Here is a 19443-nt window from a genome sequence, read left to right as displayed (position 1 = left end):
AATCAGCCACAGATGGAATCAACTGACTGATTATTTAAGTCCATGAAATGTCCTCACAGTAACAGGCCAGTGCTTGCTTGACCAGACAACTGGGCACCATCACCTGGCCAAGTTGACATGTGAACCTAACCCTCTCACCCTGTCAGATCATAAACACAACACAGATACCCACTGGTACTAGCCAGGGCAATAAGACAAGAAACAAATTTAAAATCATGTGCAATGATAAAGAAGAAGAAAACCTATCCATATCAGCAGAAGACATGATCAGCTCTGTAGAAAATACAGAATCTGCATGAGAGCTATTAGAACTAATAAGTAAGCTTAGCGAATGTACAGAATACAAGAATAGTGTATAAATAATCAAGTGGATTCTATTTACTAACCACAAAAATAGGAATTGAAATTAAAATCAGTGTTATTTATAATAATACCAAAAAATATGACATACTTAGGGATATATTTGGCAAAGGTGAAAAGCTTTATACTGAAATCTATAAAACATTGCTGTTATAAATTAAAGAAGATCTAAACAAAACAAGGTGTAAACAGCATTCATAGATTGGAAGACAAAAAATTGTTAGTATCTAATCCCAGCAAGTTTTTTGTACAAATTCATAGGCTTATTCTGAAATTCATATAGAAATGCAAAGAATGAAATACATAAAAAGCAATTTCTAAAAAATGGGCAAAAATTTTGAACATGCCCTTAGTCAAAGGAATTATATGATAGCAAATAATCATATGAAAAGATGCTGAACATCATTAGTGATAAGGGAAATAAAAATTATAACCCATATGAAATATGGCTACACACTTATTAGAATGGTTAAAAAGATTATATCAAGTATTGGCAAGGATGTGAAGGAAGTAAAACTTTCATACAGTACTGAAGAGAACATAAAATGACATAAACACTTTGGAAAACAGTTTGGCAGTTTCTTTATTCTTCAATGATTTTTTATTGAGATATAATCAGTTAAAGTGTACAATCAATGGTTCACAATATCATCATAAAGCTGTGCATTCATCATTACAATTGATTTTTTAACATTTCCATTACTCAAGAAACAATAAGAATAAAAATAAAAATAAAAGCAAAAGAAAAGATCCAAAATATGCAATAACCACCATATTGTTTTGGTTGTTTTTTTGTCTTTTTTTTTATTCATCTATCCATACACTGGATAAAGCCAGTGTCAGTCACACATTTATGCCTTAAAAGCTTTGTAGTTATTCAGTCATCTTTAAGAATCAACTATTAGATTACAGTTTGACAGTTTGAGGTATTTCCCTCTAGCTCTTCCAATATACCAAAAACTGAAAAGGGGTATCTATATGCTGTGTAAGAATAACCTCCAGAAAGACCTCTAACTCTATTTGAAATGCCTCAGCCACTGAAACCCTATTTTGTTTTGTTTATCTTCCCCTTTTTGGTCAAGAAAACTTTCTCATTCTCATGATGCCAGGGCCAGGCTCACCCCTGGGAGTCATTTCTTACATTGTCAGGTAGATTTTCACCACTGGGAGTTATGTCCCATGTAGTAGGGGAGGGCAGGGAATTCACCTACAGTGTTGATCTAGAGAGAGAGGCCATATCTGTGCAAAAAGAAAGATTCTCTGGGGGTGACTCTTAGGCATAATTATAAGTAGGCTTAGCTTCTCCTTTTCAAGAATGAGTTTCATAAATGCAAGCCCCAGGATTAAGGACATATCCCATTAAACTGGTAGTCCCCATGCCTGCAAGAATATCAGAAATTCTCCAAGTGGAAATGTTTAATATTTCCATCTTTTCCCTAGTTCCTCAGGAGGACTTTGCAAATACTTTGTAAGCTTCTGCCCAGTTTACTCTGGGATGTAAAAGGGCATCACAAAAACCTGTACAAACCAACAAGATCTCACTCTATTCATTGTTCCATATAATTATGACATTTCAATAAGCTGAACATACAGGTTAAATTAGATAGTGTACTACTGAAAATATAAATTTTGCCCCCAAAAAACATCCATCCCTTTGGTCTCACACAGAAGTTGAAGTTTTAAAATATAGTCAATATCATCCTTTACCCTTAGTCTGATTTCCTTAGTGCTACTCAGATCAGCTTCATCCATATCTCTAATTGAAATATGATCACTTTGTCAGTGTTTTTAACAGCTGCTGTATAGGATAATGCTGACTTTCATAACTAAAGAACTCTAGCTCTGTGTCTCAGGTATCACACAAACACCTGAAGTTCCATGAAATTACCAGTTTATAAACAAAGAGCTCAGCATCTCAGAATTTTGGAATATCAGTTACAACTCCAAAATAGATGTGACTTCTGTAAGAGCTTACAATCTAGAAACCTTTACAATAGGCCATAATCTGATACTAGAATGGCCTTTATCAAGAAAACAACAAGTGCTGGAGAGGATTTGGAGAAAGGGGCACACTTATTCACTATTGGTAGGATTGTAGAATGGTGCAACTGCTCTGAGAGACAGTTTGTGGTTCCTAAGGAAGCTAAGTTTAGAATTGCCATATGATCCATAATCCCATTAATAGGTGTATATGCAGAGAAACTGAAAGCAGGGCAGAAACAGACATTTGCACACTGATGTTTATAGCAGCATTATTCACCATTGCCAAGAGATGTAAACAGCCCAAATGTCCATCAAGAGATGAATGACTAAGCAAATGGTGGTATATATATATATATATATGATGTACATACATGCGATATTAGGCAGCTGTAAGACAGAATAAAGTCATGAAGCATGTAATAATGTGGATGAACCTTGAGGACATTAGGCTGAGTGAAATTAGCCAGAATCAAAAGGACAAAATACTATATGATCTCACTAATATGAAATAACATTAATGAGCAGACTTTGAGAGTTAGTGTTGAGAACACAGGTTATTAGGAGATAGAAAGAGGGTAGAGATTGAGCATTTGATGCTGAAGGAGTACAGAATGTTCAACAGGACTGATTGTAAAGACCAAGAAATGGATAGCACAATGTTATCTGTTGGTAGCACAATATCGTACGTATACTTAATGAAGCTGAGTGTGAGTATGGGCGAGAGAAGAGGACTGGGGGCATGTATAACATCAGAAGGAAAGATAGAAGATAAAGACTGTGGCATAAGCTTAGTGATGCCTAGAGTGAACGATGAAGGTGACTAAATGTACAAGTATGAGAATGTTTTTGCATGAGCAAGAATAAATGAATGTCAATATTGCAAGGGATTGAAAATGGGATAATATGAGGAAGTACAATCAATGCAAACTAGGGCTTATAGTTAACAGTAACATTGTAACATGCTTCCATTGAATTTAACAAAGGCAATATGCCAAAACTACTCGTCAACAAGCAGGGCATATGAGGGAGGGGTACAGGATTCTTTGCAGAAGATAACGGATATGTCCTCATGTAGACTGTGACAGTAAAGCCATGGCTATATGATTATACAGGAAACCATTGATTTTTCATTTAAGTTGGAGTTTACGATGTGTGAATAAAACTGTTAAAAAATGAACAGAGATACAAGCACTGGAGAAAATATGGAGAGAGAGATGTACCTATTCCCTGTTGGTAGGAAAGTAGTGGTGCAGCCCTTCTGGAGGGCAGTGTGGTGGCTCCACAGGAGGCTAAGGGTGCATTTGCTATATGATCCTACAACCCCATAGTTGGGTGTATACTTGAAGGAACTAAGAGTGGAGGTGAGAATGGGTGCTTGCTCACTGGTTTTTATGGTGGCAGTGTTCTCGAATTGCAATGGATGGAGGTGACATAAGAGTACCTCGACTAAATACCAAAAGGGTAGCTATGATGTATACATACAATGGACTACTGAGCAGCTGCAAGAAGTAATGAAATTGTGAAGCATACAACAAGGTCAATGAATCTTTAGGACAGTAAGTTGAGTGAAATAAGCCAGAAACAGAAAGACAAATATTGTAATAGTTCACTAATATAGACTAAGAAAACATGCAAACTCTGAGAACTGGTAGCTTTTTCAACATTTATATATTCACCTACCACATGACCTAGCCATTTTATTTTTAATATTTACCCAATAAAAATGAAACCATGTAGCCATAGAAGACTTGAACTGAATGCTCATAGCTTCTTTATAATGGTAAAAAACTAGAAATGGTTCAAGGTCCATTAATAGGTAAACTGATAAACAAATTGTGGTATAACCATACAATGGAACAATATTCATTAATAATAAGAAATGACAAAGGAGTTACACATTGACATACAGATCAAATTTATGAATATTAAAATAATGATGCTGAGTGAAAAAAGACAAAAAAAGAATATGTACTATATAAGTCCATTTATATAAAGTTCTATAAAGTGCAAACTAATCTATAGTGATATATAGCTGTTTGTTGTTTTCCTGGGATGGGGATTGTATACTGTAAGAGAGGGAGGAATCGGAAAGGTACAAGATGAAATTTTTGGGTGAATAATACGTGTATTATCTTCACAGTAGTGATGTTTTCATAGGAACACACATATGCCACAACTTATCAAATTATATACTACAAACAGGTGCAGTGGGTTTATTACATGCCAATTATATTTTATTGAAGCTGTGGAAAACTAAAAGAAGGTGTATATGTATTAATATGAGATGATGTTTAGGGCACATGGCATAAAAAAAAGTCTGTGGAACAATATGCATATTATTTTGTACCAAAAACTTAGATAAATAAATGTTTATATAAAGCTAAAATATATCTGTAAATATGAATTTGTGTTAACAGTGGGATGTATAAGAGAAGCAGAAAAGGATTAGGGAATAGCCGTGTACTTTTTGCCTTATAGATGTAACATATTCACAATCTGTTACTTTTATGTTTAATTTTGTAATAAATACCCTCAAAGGGAATAAACTGTCTCATAAATATGTTTTAACTCTTTCCTTCTTATTCCTGAATCATATTTCACCTAATATAATTATCATTTTTATTCTGGGATTTATAGTAATAAGAGAAACATATTTGTTTTGCTAAGATTTTTGTTTAATTTCTATACTTTAGTTTTTGCTACTCTAAGATATATGTACCTTTAGATTAAAGAAACCCTCTGAAGACCAGGTAAGCAAAAATGAAGGATAAAACTATAAACTGAATCTGCTTGGAAATAACAGCTTTTCATTTTAACTAGTAGTAAATTAAAATCTTGGTTAAATGTTTAGACCCTCGTATACATACAGATGGATTCTCTGTGTGAGTGAAATCTAAAATAAACAGAACAAAATAACTGAAAAAGCCAAAGTCAAAAATTTAAGGCTCAGAAATCTGGCTGCCTCTAGGGTATAATTGCATTTCTTTGCAGGGAACCTCACACCTTGAATAAATTACAACATTTGGATTTTTTTTTAAACTTTATCTCCATTTGATAGTTAACAGACTGAAAAAAGAGAAGAAACTACAAAAAAATTGTTCCATGAATCTTTACCAATAACAATCTAGATTGAACCTTTTAGTATGTAAGTCAGTTTAAGGATACAACCAAATTCTTATATCTAAATAGCCAACATTACAATGCCTTAAAGCCTGACAATTTTATCTAACTCTCATAATTTAATAATGAGTTTAAATGTCAAAACACCCTATAGGAAATAAAAGGAATCTTTGATTTTTGAATAGACAGGCTGTTACAGAAATCAATTTTCATCTAGAATAACTTTGCAATGTGAGCAACTGCCAACTTAACAAATGGGTTGTAACAAATAGATTTTATTCTAAAAGTTCATTTGTGAATCTTCTTATTTGGAAATTGGAATTTATTTTTTTTCCTGCTTAAAAAACAACATTAGAAAAGGAATTATTGGTTTTAGTTCCAGGCATACCACTAAAGTCTAATTCAGGGCCTAAAGTAATACATGTAGTATATCGTCAGAGTACTAAGGAATAGAAACACTATTTTAAATATTGATTTTCATATATACGTACATTACATACATACATACATACATACACACACACACACATGGCAGGGTTCTAATCTAGAACATGAGTAATGCATCATCCCCTGTTAAAGTGATAGCTAGGACTATATATTCCCCTCCCTGATACTAAGCAGAACAAATAAACAAAACTATAAAATGCCTTTACACAGTAAAGTAGACTTCCTATATAAGATGGAAAACTAAATACATTCATTTATTTCATTTTACTTCATAGACTCATTAAAATGATAATAAATAATGAAAAGCGCATTGATTCCACAATATGCAAGACAGCTCAACAAAATTTTTGAAAACAGTTTAAATGTTTTCAAAGATATCAAGCAGAGCAGAAGAAGCACAGACTAGAATGCATATAGTAAGGACTTCTGTGGAGGTGAGAATCAGACTTCCTACCAAAACCCTGAATTAGCCCTGGACTTAGAGATGGTAAAACATTGGAGATAGGGGATATCAAGTAGAGTTGAAACAGAGATCATTCAAAGCTCTATTTACCAATACCCAGCTCACACACAAAAAGTGGTCCACAACCAGCATTTACTTCAAGCTAAAATTCAGGGGTTCTTTGTTGTATAAAGATGGGGTTAACTTGAAGCTAGACTATAGCTCCACCAGTATCTCCATAATGCCTATCAGTGGGGTATAAAGATATCGCAGTAAACTTGTCCTTTGGTTACCCTGACACCAAGATAGCCTGCACATATCGTGGAGGTTAATAATGTGAAGACAAAGAGCACACTGTGCAACTGCGAAAAGATCCCAATTGGCTGTACCTGTTAGTCTTAGACTTCTTGATAATTGCCTACACTTTTTTTCTTCCAATATACAGTGTACTTTACTTTCATTTAAGCCTTATCTGAGTATAATCTCTGAAGCCATTAGAGTCTTTTCAAGTATCTGACACTGGGTAATTGTTGCATTTGACAAATGAATGAAATGAACTGTGTGGACAGAATTTAGACATTAATAGAGTTGCAGCCCTCCCCCCCCCAAGCTTGCTCCCAACGTTAGTGCTAGGAGTTCCTTTAATTAACGGACATTCATCTTAAGGTAAAATCAACCAGTCAACAAATCCTTCCCAATTATACAGCACTTATAATTCTTAACTCTTAAATGAATGAGTAATAAAGAATCTCCAAATATTGGGGAGAAAAAAAAAGAAAACAAGGTAAAAGAAAAAAGAAAACAACAAACACAAAAGAAAAAAAACAAGGTAAACAACAAAAATAAACTGGCCATGAAGGAAACAGATACAAGCAAGGGAAAATGTGACCTCTAAAAATGAAAAAATCACTATCCTCAACAAGACTCAAAAGAAATATGAGGGTGGACGGGTAGTTTAGTGGTTAGAATGCCCACCTTCCATGCGGGAGACCCGGGTTTGATTCCCGGACCATGCACCCTTCCCCCCACCAAAAAAAAGAAATACAATAAATCAAACTATGATACTTTGAGGTGGAGTCAAATATTTGACAATTGAAATTATTACTGATAAAATAAATATTGCTATAGGAAGATTGAAATACAGCCAAGGAAACTCCCAAACTATAAAGCAAAATATAAAGATGAAGAAAAGCTGAGAAAATTGAAAAGATATCTAGAGATTTGACCCAGGAGTCCCACTATCCAATCAATAAAACTTATAGAAAGAGAGAACAAAACTAAAGGCTGGGGAAAATTAAACAGAGACATAAAAACTAAAAACTTTTAAAGGTAAAGGACGATGAGAATTTTCAAGATATAAATTCTGTCCAAGTTTAAATGAGGATAGATTTTTTCATTTGCCAAAATAAGCACATCATTTGAACTTTCAGAGCATGAAGGATAACAAAAACTTTACAGAATGGAATAACAAACAAAAAGAATGAATCATTGTACCAGTGAAACTGTTATGTACCCCAGAAAAGCCATATTCTTTTAATCTGATCTTGCGGTGGCGGACCTCTTTTTTGGGGGGGAGGTCTTTTGATTAAATTGTTTCCATGGAGATGTAACCCAACCCAATTGTGGGTGGGCCTTTTGATTAGGATGTTTCCATGTAGATGCAACCCCGCCCATTCAAGGTGGGTCTTAATCAGCTTACTGGAACCCTTTAAGAGGCAAACATTTTGGAAAAAGCTTAGACAACAGATGTTTGGAGATGCTGAGAGAACCATTTGAAACCAGAAGCCAGGAGAGGACAGTGGACATTGCCATTTGCCTTTCCATGTGACAGAGAAACTCCATATGTGATCGGCTGCTTTTAAATGAAAGTATCCTCTTGTTGATGTCATAATTTGGACATTTTTATGGCCTCAGAATTGTACATTTGTAACCTAATAAATAAATCTCCTTTAAAAAGCAGTCCATTTCTAGTATATTGTATTCCGGCAGCATTAGCAAACTGAAACAATCAGCTACAAAGAATAGAGAATTAGATGGGCAATTCTCATCAGCAACACTAAAGATTAGAAACAAATTATAGCAATGCCTTCAAAGATCCATGGAAAAATAATTTTCAATCTAGGATTCCAGCTGAATTTATTAGTTAGTGTGCGGATAATATAAAACAGTTTTAGAACTAAAAATGGCCCAAATTTTTATCTCTCATTCACTCCCTACCTTATTAGGAACTGTGGTAGATTGGATTATGTACCCTAACAAAGGACATGTTCGTAACTTAATCTGCATTCTTGTGGGTGTGAATCTATTGGTACAAGGACCCTTTGAAAATGTATAATTAGTTAAGGTGTGGACTCATTTGAAATAGTATCTTCTAAGATTCTATTTAGGTGTGGCCCAACAGAATCAGCATGGGCCTTAATCCATATTACTGGAGGTTTTATAAAGAGATATTCACAGAGAGGAGCCAGAAGTCAGAAGTCAGCAGAACACAGAGGAGAGAAACAGGAGGAGCACAAGGACTTCGCCATGTGATCAGGGCTGTCATCACCAGAATGCTGCTGACCTCAGGGAGGAAGCGGGGCCGTCACAACCTTGATTTTGTACTTCTGGTCTCTAAAACTGTGAGCCAATAGATTCCTGTTGCTAAGCCAAACATAGTGACTCTGACAAACCAACACAGTGGTTTACCTGAGGATGTATGCTGGCAATGTTAGGTTGTAAAACAAGAGGAAATCATGGACTCTCCGAAACTGTCAATCAAATCCTAAGAACAATGAAGTGGTAACCCAGAATATAAGGTCTAACCCGCCCTGGATCACAACCAGTCCAGATTATGGTAGAAAGAGTTCACTAAGGGGCAGTTCTCCAAGGAAAAACAAAAAGGGTGCAGATGATGTGGGATAAATTTGTAGAATCATTATTATAATTGAGTTTGAGTGGGAAATGAAGATATATAAATGATAAAGTGAATTAAATAATTTTCTGAAAAGCAATTAGAAACGCCAAGAGCTGTGGTTTAAATTCGAGGCCATGGCTTCAAATTAGATTAAGAAGTCAGGGAGGTTCAAGAGGAATAGAATATACTCAAATAATAGATAAAATTATTTAGAAGCTGGAAGATTTCAAGGAAAGGCAATGAAGACATATGTTTATTCCCCCAACAATAAAAACAAAGTAATCACAAACTCCTCCAGGATATAAAAGCTATATAAGAAAAGAACCTTCAAAATAAGACGCAAACTAAATTATGGCATAGTTTTGAGCAACAACTGAAATTGGAAAAGGAAGAACTATTTGAATTTGATATTAAACATGGAGATCTACCATTGGAATTCCAGAAGATAGGATATACTTTAGCAAATTAATCTGCTTTTCATTGAACAATTTGCATAGCCATAAAGCAAATTGTTTTTATGAGTTAGAAACTTTTTAAATTAGCCAATAGATAAAACATTCTGTTTAGAAAATAAACAACTTCTGAATCTTATCAACCTTTGACAATATAAAAGTAACATATCTCTGGTGAAGGCTGTGAGATAGAAATTTAAAAAAGGAATGGCCAAAAGTCAAAGGAAAAGAGGAAAAAATAACCTTATGATAAAAAAATGCAGAGCCAAAAACACTGCTTGTAATTGGTAGAATAAGATATATAGAGAGAAATTTCATGAAGAAAGGAACTAGAAAGGGATGCAAAAATTATGCCAGAAAATTAGTATGTAAAAGTAATAGAAGAGAGCTAAATACTTTTTCTACACAATAGGATGGAAAAGGAACACTTCTAAAATTGATAAATCAATAAAGAGCAGAAACGATATACTATTTTGAGATCTTAGAAAATCCCCAAACAAATAAAAGTAATTGTTCTGCTCTGCAATATGAGTAATAAAGAGAAGTATTTTTTGCTATAGGTATTCTTGTCCCATTTGATTTCTTAACCATTTGCATACAATATTTCAATTTTTCAAATGTTTCATGTGATAAAAATGAGAAAAATAGAGTATATCTTGAATAACATGTGTGAAGCGACAAGTAGAGAAGGCTTAGTGTGATTTCTGAGCAGGGCTATGTGCACTAAACTTGCCTAGTTTGGAATCACAGGAAGTCATAGCTCCTTAAGTACAAAGAGCTTTGGAGGCAGGAAGAGTTTAAAGTAATTAAATTGTCTCTGTTCAGTTATACCCAGGGGATACAGTCCTCACTGATGAGATAAGCAACTTTTTTAGTGTTCACTTGCAAAATTATGGGATAGCCACCTCCTCATAGTTCAAAGACACAAGCAGTTAGTGAGAACCTCTTAAGGACATCCAATTCCAGTCACTGGCATAAAAGCATTCTTTCTGGTAAACCACTTCTCTGTAGGGTAATCCGAGAAGTCCTTTAAGCATTTTCATCTCTGATAATCAGTGTTGCTTTGGAGATTAAATTAGCATGCATTCCCTAGTTTTTTCTAAATTTCTCTACTTTCTGATTTTATAGATTATTTTTTAATGATTAAAACCAAAAGATTAAAGATCAGAAAGATGAGGATGTAAAATATCCTATATCTTTATGTATTAATTGACACCATGTCATTTTAAGATGTTTATTGCATTCAAACTGCATTCATGGCCTGAACTATATATTTTGTGATATTAAAGTGTGTTTTTTAAAGTTCTTCCAGAAATCAATTAGGTCAGAAAATAAACTGTGATATAACTGCCTTGCACACTGGTTACTGTTTTTACCCAGAACTTTGAACTGTCTTATTAGAAACAAAAGGCACAAAGTACAAAGTAAAAACCTGTCCATAGGGCAAATTAAAGATCAAAGAATGTTAAACTCCTTGAGTTTATTAAATAATTTGTCATTTGAGAAAGGGCGGCAAATTCTCATGGTCTCATTAAAAAATAAGTATTTTTAAAATTTTTATTAATAAAACCAATCAACATACAACACAAACATTCTTAGCATATGAACATTCCATACATGGTGGGCAATCAATGGCTCACAATATCATCACAAAGTTGTATGTTCATTACCTTGATCATTTCTCAGAACATTTACATTAGTCCAGAAAAAAAATTTTTTAAAAACTCATGCATAGCATAGCCCTTACCATTTCCTCTCATTGACCACTAGTATTTCACTCTACCCAATTTATTTTAACATTTGTTCCCCCTATTATTTATTCATTTTAATCCATTTTTTTTACTCATTTGTCCATACCATAGATAAAAGGAGTATCAGAACAAGGTTTTTACAATCACACAGTCACTTTGCGAAAGCTATATCATTATACAATCATCTTAAAGAAATATGGCTACTGGAACACAGCTCTACATTTTTAGGTACTTCCCTCTAGCCTCTCTAATACACCTTAAACAAAAAAAGAGTTATCTATATAATGTGTAAGCATAACTTTCAGGATAACCTCTTAACTCTATTTGAAATCTCTCAGCCACTGACAATTTATTTTGTCTCATTTCTCTCTTCCCGCTTTCAGTCAAGAAGATTTTCTCAATCCCTTGATGCTGAGTCCCAGCTCATTCTAGGATTTCTGTCCCACATTGCCAGGGAGGTTTTCACCCCTGGGAGCCATGAGACTTAGAGAGGGGGAGGGCAGTGAGTTTGTTGCCGTGTTGGCTGAGAGATAGGCCACACCTGAGCAAAAAAAGAGGTTCTCTGGGGGTGACTCTTAGACCTAATTTTAAGTAGGTTTAGTCTATCCTTTGTGGGGATACGTTTCATATGAACAAACCCCAAGACTGAGGGTTCGGCCTGTGGATTTTGTTGTCCTCACTGTTTGTGAGACTATCGGGCCTTCTCCAAATGGGGAAGTTGAATTTTCCCTCTTTCTCACCATTCCCCCAAGGGGACTTTGCAAATACTTTTTTATTCACTGTTCAAATCACTCTGGGATTTATCAGGGCATCACTCTGGGCAAACCTACAAGGTTCCATGCACTTATGGTGTTCAATTAAACTGTCCATATAAGTTATATTAGGAGATGCACTAGTTAAAATATAAATTTTGTACCAAATAAACATTTTTTGCTTTAGTCTCACACATAAGTTAAAGCTTTAAAATACATATTACCATTGTTTTCAGCACCCTCCAATATTGACATTCCTTTATTCTTCTTCACGCAAAAACATTTTTTAATTTGCACATTTAGTCACTGTGCTGGTTTGAAAGGAATTGTGCCCCCTAAGAAAAGCCATGTTTTAATATAAATCCCATTTCATAAAGGTAGAATAATCTCTATTCAATACTGTATGTTTGAAACTGTAATGAGATTATCTCCCTGGATGATATGATTTAGTCAAGAGTGGTTGTTAAACTGGATTAGGGGATGACATGTCTCCACCCATTTGAGTGGGTCTTGATTAGTTTCTGAAGTCCTATAAAAGAGGAGAATGAGAGATTCAGAGAGAGCAGCACCACAGAGCAGAGTCCACCAGCCAGTGACCTTTGGAGATGAAGAAGGAAGACACCTCCCTGGGAGCTTCATGAAACCAGAAGCCAGGAGAGTAAACTAGCAGATGATGCCGTATTCGCCATGTGCCCTTCCAGCTGAGAGAGAGAAGCCCTGACTGTGTTCGCCATGTGCCTTCTCACTTGAGAGAGAAACCCTGAACTCCATCGGCCTTCTTGAACCAAGGTATCTTTCCCTGGATGCCTTTGATTGGACATTTCTAATTGGGACATTTTCTCAGCCTTAGAACTGTAAACGAGCAACTTATTAAATTCCCCTTTTGAAAAGCCATTCCATTTCTGGTATATTGCATTCTGGCAGCTAGCAAACTAGAACAGTCACTATCATTGCACACTCTAGGCATTCCTAGAGTATGCTATTTCAGACTTTAGTGTCTATCTTTCCTCCTGATTTCATTTGTGCCCCCAGCCCTCCTCCCTCTATCAATCTCACATTCAGCTTCATTCAGTGTACTAACATTATTGTACTATAGTTAGATAGTATTGCACTATCCATTTCTGAATTTTTACAATCAGTCCTGTTGCACAATATGTATCCCCTCAGCTTCAATTACCCAATATCTACCCTATTTTTATCTCCTGATGTTCTCTGTTCTTAACTGAAATTCTCCAAGTTCATTCATTAATGTTAGTTCATATCAGTGAGATCACACAATATTTGTCCTTTTGTTTCTGGCTAATCTCACTCAGTATAATGTCTTCAAGGTCCTTCCATGTTGTTACATATTTCATAACTTTATGAGTTATATATGTCTTACAGCTGCATAATATTCCATCGTATGTATATACCACAGCTTGTTTAGCCACTAATCTATTGTTAAACGTTTGGGCTGTTTCCATCTCTCAGCAATTTTAAATAATTCTTCTATAAACATTGGTGTGCAAATGTCCATTTGTGTCCTTGCCCTCATGTCCTCTGAGTAAATACCTAGCAATGGTATTGCTGAATCATATGGCAATCCTACCCTTAGCTTCCTGAGGAACTGCCAAACTACCTTCCACAATTTGGAAGCAATTGTACCATTTGACATTCCCACCCACAGTGGATAAGTGTGCTCTTTCTCCACATCCTCTCCAGCACTTATCATTTTCTGTTTTATTGATAATGGCCATTCTGGTGGGTGTGAAATGATAGCTCATTGTGGTTTTTGATTTGCATTTCCCTAATAGCCAAGGAAGTTGAGCATCTTTTCATGTGCCTTTTGGCCATTTGTATTTCTTCTGAGAAGTGTCTGCTCATGTCTTTTGTCCATTTTGTAATTGGGTTGGCTGCCTTTTTGTTGTTTAGTTTAACAATCTCTTTATATATTCTGGATACTAGGCTCTTACCTGACATATCATTTCCAAATATTGTCTCCCTTTGAGTAGGTTGTCTTTTTACTTTCTTGACAAAGTTCTTTGATGCACAAAAGTGTTTAACTTTGAGGAGTTCCTATTTATCTATCTCTTTCTTCAATGCTCATGCTTTGGGTGTAAGATCCAGGAAATCATCTCCTTTTATAAGATTTATAAGATATTTCCCTACATTTTCTTTCAAAAGTTTTATCATCTTAGATCTAATGTTTAGGTCTTTGATTCATTTTGAATTAATTTTTGTATAGGAGGTGAGATATGGATCCTCTTTCATTCTTTTGCATGTGGAAATCCAGGTCTCTAGGCACCATTTATTGAAGAGACTGTTCTGTCTCAGGTGAGTTGGCTTGACTGCCTTATCAAAGATCAATTGTCCGTAGATGACAGGGATTATATCTGAACACTCTATTCAATTCCACTGGTCAGTGTATCTATCTTTATGCCAGTACCATGCTGTTTTGACCACTGTAGCTTCGTAATATGCCTTAAAATTAGGTAGTGAGAGATGTTTGACTTCATTTTTCTTTCTCAGGATAATTTTGACTATTTGGAGCACCCTGCCTTCCAGATAAATTTGGTTGTTGGTTTTTCTATTTCTGAAAGTGAGTTTTTGGGATTTTAATTGGTATTGCATTGAATCTATAAATCAGTTTAGGTAGAATTGACATCTTAACTACATTTAGTCTTCCAATCCATGAACACGGTATGCTCTTCCATTTATTTAGGTCTTCTGTGATTTCTATTAAGAATTTCTTGTAGTTTTCTTTGTATAGATCTTTTGTATCCTTAGTTAAATTTATTCCTAAATATTTTACTATTTTGGTTGCAATTGTGAATGGATTTTTTTCTTGATTTCCCCCTCAGATTGTTCATTACTAGTGTATAGAAACACTACAGATTATCGAGTGTTGATCTTGTAACCTACCACACTGCTGTACTCATTTATTGGTTCTAGTAGTTTTGCTGTGGATCGTTCAGGGTTTTTGACATATAGTATCATATCATCTGAAAACAGTGACAGTTTTACTTCTTCCTATCTTATTTTGATACCGTGTGTTTCTTTTTCTTGTCTAATTGCTCTGGTTAGAACTTCAAACACAATGTTGAATAACACTGGTGATAGTGGACATCCTTGTCTTGTTCCTGATCTTAGGGGGAATGTTTTCAATTGTTTCCCCATTGAGGATGATGTTAGCTGTGGTTGTTTTCATATATTCCCTTTGCCATGGTGAGGAAGTTCCCTTCTATTTCTAGCCTTTGAAGTGTTTTCAACAAGAAAGGATGTTGAATTTTGTCAAATGCCTTTTCTGCATCAATTGAGATGATCATGTGATTTTTCTGCTTTGATTTGTTGATACGGTGTATTATATTAATTGATTTTCTTATGTTGAACCATCCTTGCATACCTGGGATGAATCCTATTTGGTTGTGGTATATAATTCTTTTATTGTGCTGCTGGATTCAATTTGCAAGAATTTTATTGAGGATTTTTGCATCTATATTCATTAGAGAGATTGTTCTGTAATTTTCTTTTCTTGTGGTGTCTTTATCTGGCTTTGGTATGAGGGTGATGTTGGCTTCATAGAATCAGATAGGTAGCCTTCCCTTCTTTTCAATTTTTTATAAGAGTTTGAGTAGAACTGGTACTAATTCTTTCTTGAATGTTTGGTAGAATTCACAAGTGAAGTCATCTGGTTCTGGACTTTTTTTTTTGGAAGCTTCTTAATGATTAGTTCAATTTCTTTATTTGTGATTGGTTTGTTGAGGTCGTCTATTTCTTCTCAAGTCAATGTTGGTTGTTTTTGCCTTTCTAGAAAGTTGTCCATTTCATCTACATTGTCTAGTTTATTAGCATAAAGTTGTTCATAGCATCCTCTCATCACCTCCTTTATTTCTGTGGGTCAATGGTTATGTCTCCTCTTCCATTTCTGATTTTATTTATTTGCAGCCTCTCTCTTCTTTTTGTCAACCTCACCAAATGTCCATCAATCTTATTGTTTTTCTCATAGAACCAACTTCTGGTTTTGTTAATTTTCTCAATTGTTTTCATGTTCTCAATTTTATTTATTTCTCCTCTAATCTTTGTTATTTCTTTCCTTTTGCTTGCTTTGGGGTTAGTTTGCTGCTCTTTCTCTAGGTCTTCCAAGTGAACAGTTAATTCCTTGATTTTTGCTCTTTCTTCTTTTTTTGATATAGGCATTTAGGGCAATATATTTCCCTCTTAGCACTGCCCTTGCTGCATTCCATAAATTTTGATATGTTGTGCTTTCATTTGCCTTGAGATATTACTGATTTCTCTTGTAACTTCTTTCTTGACCCACTGGTTGTTTAAGAGTGTGTTGTTGAGTCTTCATATATTTGTGAATTTGCTGGTCCTCTGCCTGTTATTGATTTCTAACTCCATTCTTTAAGATCTTAGAAAGTGTTTTGTATGATGTCAGTATTTTTTAATTTATTGAGACTTGCTTTCTTACCCAGCATATGGTCTATACTTAAGAATGATCCATGAGTACTTGAGAAAAAGTGTGTCCTGCTGTTGTGGGGTATAATGTTCTATAAATGTCTGTTAAGTCTAGCTCATTTATTGTATTATTCAAATTTTCTTTTTCTTTATTGAGCCTCTATCTAAATGTTCTGTCCATTGATAAGAGTGGGGAATTGAAGTCTCCAACTATTACAGCAGATGTGTCTATTTCTCTTTTCAGTGTTTGCCTCATGTATTTTGGAGCATTCTGGCTAGGTGCATAAATATTTATGATTGTTATGTCTTCCTGTTGAATTGTTCCTTTTATTAATACATAGTGTCCTTCTTTTTCTCTTTTAATTGTTTTATATTTGAAGTTTAATTTGCAGGATATTAGTATAGCTACTCCTGCTCTTTTCCGATTGTTGCTTGTATGAAATATCTTTTCCCATCCTTTCACTTTCAACCTATATTTATCCTTCGGTCTAAAATGTGTCTCCTGTAGAGAGCATGTAAATGGGTCCTGCTTTTAAATCCATTCTGCCATTCTATACCTTTTGATTGGGAAGTTTAAACCATTAACATTTAGTGTTATTACTGTAAAGACAGTACTTTCTTCCACCATTTTGTCTTTTGGATATTATATGTCACATCTAATTTTTCTTCTTTTTACCTTTACTGATAGTCTTCATTTCTACACTCTTCTCCACATCTCTTCCCCCTGCCTTGTCCTACCTCTAGTGCTCCCTTTAGTATTTCCTACAGAGCTGGTCTCTTGGTCACAAATTCTTTCAGTGATTTTCTTGTCTGAAAATATTTTAATTTCCCCCTCATTTTTGAAGGACAATTTTTATGGGTATAGAATTCTTGGTTGGTGGTTTTTCTCTTTAAGAATCTCAAATATATCATACCACTGTCTTCTGTCCTCCAAGGTTTCTGCTGAGAAGTCTATGCATAGTCTTATTGGGTTTCTCATTTATGTGATGGGTTGTTTTTCTCTTGCTGCTTTCAAAATTCTCCCTTTCTCTTTGACATCTGACATTCTGATTAGTAAGTGTCTTGGAGTATATCTATTTGGATTTATTCTTTTTTGGTACTCTGCACTTCTTGATTCTGTAATTTTAAGTCTTCCATAAGAGTTGGGAAATTTTCAGTGATAATTTCCTCCATTAGTTTTTCTCCTCCTCTTCCCTTCTCTTTTCCTTCTGGGACATCCACAACACATATATTCATGTGCTTCATGTTGTCATTCAATTCCCTGAGACCCTGCTCATATTTTTCCATTCTTTTCCTTATATTTTCTTTTGCTTATTGGATTTCAGATGTCCTGTCCCCCGCTCACTAATCCTATCTTCTGTCTCTTGAAATCTAACATTGTAGGTTCCTATTGTTTCTTCATCTCTTCTACTGTGCCTTTCATTCCTATAAGTTCTGTGATTTGTTATTCCAGACTTTCAATTTCTTCTTTTTGTTCATCCCTTGCTTTCTTTATATCCTCCCTCAATACACTGATTTGATTTTTTATGTTATTTTCCATGTCTCTTTGAACATCCTGAATTAATTGTTTCAATTCCTGTTTCTCATTTGATTTGTTGGCTTGTTCCTTTGACTGGGCCATATCTTCAATTTTCCTACTATGATTGTCATTTTTTCCTGGTGTCTAGGCATTTAATTTCTTTAATTAGTTTATTCTGGAGATTGTTTCCACTTTTCTTACCTAGGATTTTCTTGCTGGATGACTTTGTTGTCTATCTGTTCTTTGACATGCAGTTCAGGTTATTCTAAACCACTAGCTTAGGTTTTATTTAGCAGATCAGAATTTTTCAGTTCTTGTTTTCTTGTTTCTTGCCCTGCCTGTATAGTGCCTTTTTCCTTCTTAGGAGTGTCTACTTAGGTACTATGGACCCCAGTCAGATTTTCACAGACCAAATTGGCCTCCTCTCAGGAGGAATGAGTCACCTGCATCAGTTTTCCCTGAGGGTGAGACCCAGCAGGTTGAAAAACTTTCCTATGATGCCTCTAGGCTCTGTGTTTTTCTTATCTTGCCCAGTATGTGGTGTTTGTCTGCCTGTGGGTACCACCAGCATAAGGTGATGTGGTACCTTTAACTTCAGCAGACTCTTCCTGCTGGGCATGTGGTTGAGACAGAGGAGAGGTTGTAGGCTGGCTTTAATTGCTTCAGTTTTCCAGACCCTGGGTCTGAATTCCTTAAAGGAGGGATTCCACCTGAGCTGAGCCCTCCCCTCTCCTGGGAAAGGCATAGCCTCCAGACAAGCTTAATTCCACCCTTGCCTGGGGCACTTGGAACCTAAGAAGCCTTGCAGTTCTATCAAAAGAGCAGTCAAGCCATAGAAACATAGCCACAAAAAAGAATAGAAAAAGAAACCCTCCTTTTCAGAGCAGGATCCCAGTTCCTTGGGTTTGCCAGTCAAGAGCTTAAATTGGTACATTGCTCTGTGTATCTCCAGGTCCTATGTGCCCCCTCCTTTCCTTCAGGACCCAGACCCTTTCAAATATCTTCTGCTGTCTGATCCAAAAAAAAAAAAAAAACCTGTTTATTTATTATTTTTTTTTCTGTCAACCCAGCCTCTTCTGTGCCGGGGCAAAAACCAGCAATCTCAGCTTTGACTTGAGGTTCAGCTGAGCTGGGGGACTAATTTTCATAGTCAGAATTTGTTCATTAATTCCACAATTTTGAGTTTTGTTGCTCAGCCCCTTGCTGCTAGTGTAGCCTTTTTCCTTTCCCCTCTGGGAATCTGCCTGTGGGGGAGAGGTGCCCGCCACTGTGGCTTGGGGGGCT

General features: G+C 35.4%; 1 protein-coding gene across 1 annotated transcript in view; it reads right to left on the bottom strand.

Annotated features, from left to right (window-relative positions):
• LOC143674793 (uncharacterized) overlaps positions 1–19443 on the bottom strand; it is a 447599-nt gene that overhangs the window by 201162 nt on the left and 226994 nt on the right. The gene's annotated exons all lie outside the window — the stretch shown is intronic.

The sequence above is a fragment of the Tamandua tetradactyla genome, chromosome 1 (genome assembly GCF_023851605.1).
Source record: "Tamandua tetradactyla isolate mTamTet1 chromosome 1, mTamTet1.pri, whole genome shotgun sequence".
NCBI lineage: Eukaryota > Metazoa > Chordata > Mammalia > Pilosa > Myrmecophagidae > Tamandua > Tamandua tetradactyla.
Note: the sequence above shows the minus strand (reverse complement) of the source record. Positions and strands in the feature narration are given on the sequence as shown.